The sequence below is a fragment of the Rhipicephalus microplus genome, unplaced genomic scaffold (genome assembly GCF_043290135.1).
Source record: "Rhipicephalus microplus isolate Deutch F79 unplaced genomic scaffold, USDA_Rmic scaffold_59, whole genome shotgun sequence".
In the NCBI taxonomy this organism is placed as follows: Eukaryota; Metazoa; Arthropoda; class Arachnida; order Ixodida; family Ixodidae; genus Rhipicephalus; species Rhipicephalus microplus.
Window position 1 is genome coordinate 773,152 of NW_027464632.1, and position 3,245 is coordinate 776,396.

Below are 3,245 nucleotides of genomic sequence, written 5' to 3' on the forward strand. Positions count from 1 at the left end.
AACAGCCAAACGTGCTAGCCAATTGCGCCACGGAGACAGTCGTGCTCCACTCTCACCACCGTCAGAACATTTCTTCAGAGCTATCCGCCCAAAGAAAAAAAAGCGCCCCACCCCCACCTGGTGGGGTCGAACCTCAAACCTTTCGGTGAACAGCCGATCGCGCTAGCCAATTGCGCCACGGAGACAGTCGTGCTTCGCTCTCACCACCGTCAGAACATATCTTCAAAGCTATAAGCCTAAAGAAAAGAAAATCGCCGCACCGCCACCGGGTGGGCTCGAACCTCCAACCTTTCGGTTAACAGCCGATCGCTCTAGCCAATTGCGCCACGGAGACAGTCCTGCTCCACTCTCACTACCATCAGAACATATCTTCAAAGCTATCAGCCTAAAGAAAAAAAAGCAACACCCCACTCCCGGGAGGGCTCGAACCTCCAACCTTTCGGTTAACAGCCGATCGCTCTAGCCAATTGCGCCACGGAGACAGTCCTGCTCTACTCTCACCACCATCAGAACATATCTTCAAAGCTATCAGCCTAAAGAAAAAAAAGCAACACACCACTCCCGGGAGGGCTCGAACCTCCAACCTTTCAGTTAACAGCCGATCGCGCTAGCCATTTTCGCCATGGAGACAGTCGTGCTCCAATCTCACCACCGTCAGAACACGTCTCCAAAGCTATCAGCGCAAAGAAAAAAGCAACACACCACTCCAGGGAGGGCTCGAACCACCAACCTTTCGGTTAACAGCCGATCGCGCTAGCAAATTGTGCCACGGAGACAGTCGTGCTCCACTCTTACCACCGTCAGAACATTTCTTCAGAGCTATCAGCCAAAAGAAAAAGAAGCACCGCACCACCACCGAGTGGGCTCGAACCTCCAACCTTTCGGTCAACAGCAGATCGCGTTAGCCAATTGCGCGACGGAGACAGTCGTGCTCCACTCTCAACACCATCAGAACATATCTTCAAATCTATCAGCAAAAAGAAAAAAAGCGACACACCGTCCCCGGGTGGGCTCAAACCTCCAACCTCTCGGTTAACAGCCGATCGCGCTAGCCAATTGCGCCACGGAGACAGTCCTGCTCCACTTTCACCACCATCAAAACATATCTTCAAAGCTATCAGCCCAAAGCAAAAAGAGCGCCGCACTATCCCCGGATGGGCTCGAACCTCCAACCTTTCGATTAACAGCCGATCGCGCTAGCCAATTGCGCCACGGAGACAGTCGTGCTTCACTCTCACCACCATCAGTACATATCTTCAAAGCTATCAGCGCAATGAAAAAAGCAACACACCACTCCCGGGAGGGCTCGAAACTCCAATTTTTCGGTTATCAACCGAACGTGGTAGCCAATTGCGCCACGGAGACAGTCGTGCTCCACTCTCACCACCGTCAGAACATTTCTTCAGAGCTATCAGCCCAAAGAAAAAAAAGCGCCGCACCCCCACCGGGTGGGCTCGAACCTCCAACCTTTCGGTTAACAGCCGATCGCTCTAGCCAATTGCGCCACGGAGACAGCCCTGCTCCACTCTCACCACCATCAGAACATATCTTCAAAGCTATCAGCCTAAAGAAAAAAAAGCGCCTCACCACTACCGGGTGGGCTCGAAACTCCAAGCTTTAGATTAACAGCCGATCGCGATCGCCAATTGCGCCACGGAGACAGTCCTGCTCCACTCTCACCACCATCAGAACATATCTTCAAAGCTATAAGCCTAAAGAAAAATAAGCGCCGCACCACTACCGGGTGGGCTCGAAACTCCAAGCTTTCGGTTAACAGCCGATCACGCAAGCCAATTGCGCCACTAAGACAGTCCTGCTCCCCTCTCACCACCATCAGAACATATCTTCAAACCTATCAGCCCAAAGAAAAAAAAGCGCCGCACCACCACCGGGTGGGCTCGAACCTCCAACCTTTCAGTTACCAGCCGATCGCGCTAGCCAATTGCGCTACAGAGACAGTCGTGCTCCAATCTCACCACCGTCAGAACATATCTTCAAAGCTATCAGCCCAAAGAGAAAAAAGCGCCGCACCGCCACCGGGTGGGCTCGAACCTCCAACCTTTCGGTTAAGAGCCGATCGCGCTAGCCAATTGCGCCACAAAGACAGTCGTGCTCCACTCTCACCACCGTCAGAACATTTCTTCAGAGCTATAAGCCTAAAGAAAAAAAAAGCGCCGCACCACTACCGGGTGGGTTCGAAACTCCAAGCTTTCGGTTAACAGCCGATCGCTCTAGCCATTGCGCCACGGAGACAGCCCTGCTCCACTCTCACCACCATCAGAACATATCTTCAAAGGTATCAGCATAAAGAAAAAAAAACAACACACCACTCCCGGGAGGGCTCGAACCTCCAACCTTTCAGTTAACAGCCGATCGCGCTAGCCAATAGCGCCACGGAGACAGTTGTGCTCCAATCTCACCACCGTCAGAACATATCTTCAAAGTTATCAGCCCAAAGAAAAAAAGCGCCGCACCGCCACCGGGTGGGCTCGAACCTCCAACCTTTCGGTTAACAGCCGATCGCTCAAGCCAATTGCGCCACGGAGACAGTCCTGCTCCCCTCTCACCACCATCAGAACATATCTTCAAAGCTATCAGACTAAAAAAAAGAAGCAACACACCACTCCCAGGAGGGCTCGAACCTCCAACCTTTCAGTTAACAGCCGATAACGCTTGCCAATTGCGCCACGGAGACAGTCGTGCTCCAATCTCACCACCGTCAGAACATGTCTCCAAAGCTATTAGCGCAAAGAAAAAAGCTACACACCACTCCCGGGAGGGCTCCAACCACCAACATTTTGGTTAACAGCCGATCGCGCTAGCAAATTGCGCCATGGAGACAGTCGTGCTCCACTCTCACCACCGTCAGAACATTTCTCCAAAGCTATCAGCGCAAAGAAAAAAAAGCGCCCCACCACCACCGGGTGGAATCGAAGCTCCAACCTTTCGGTGAACAGCAGATCGCGCTAGCCAATGCGCCACGGAGACAGTCGTGCTCCACTCTCACCACCGTCAGAACATTTCTTCAGAGCTATCAGCCAGAAGAAAAAGAAGCGCCGCACCACCATAGGGTGGGCTGGAACCTCCAACCTTTCGGTCAACAGCAGATCGCGCTAGCCAATTGCGCCACGGAGACAGTCGGGCTCCAGCCTCACCACCATCAGAACATATTTTCAAAGCTATCAGCGCAAAGAAAAACGCGACACACCACTCCCGGGAGGGCTCGAAACTCCAATTTTTTGGTT

At 52.6% G+C, this 3,245-nt stretch overlaps 1 non-coding gene across 1 annotated transcript; it reads right to left on the minus strand.

Moving 5' to 3' along the window:
- Nucleotides 1–997: 997 nt before the first annotated feature.
- On the minus strand, nucleotides 998–1,071 carry TRNAN-GUU (transfer RNA asparagine (anticodon GUU)). Its single transcript has one exon. It is a non-coding gene; the product is annotated as a tRNA-Asn (tRNA).
- Between the last annotated feature and the right edge of the window lie 2,174 nt (nucleotides 1,072–3,245).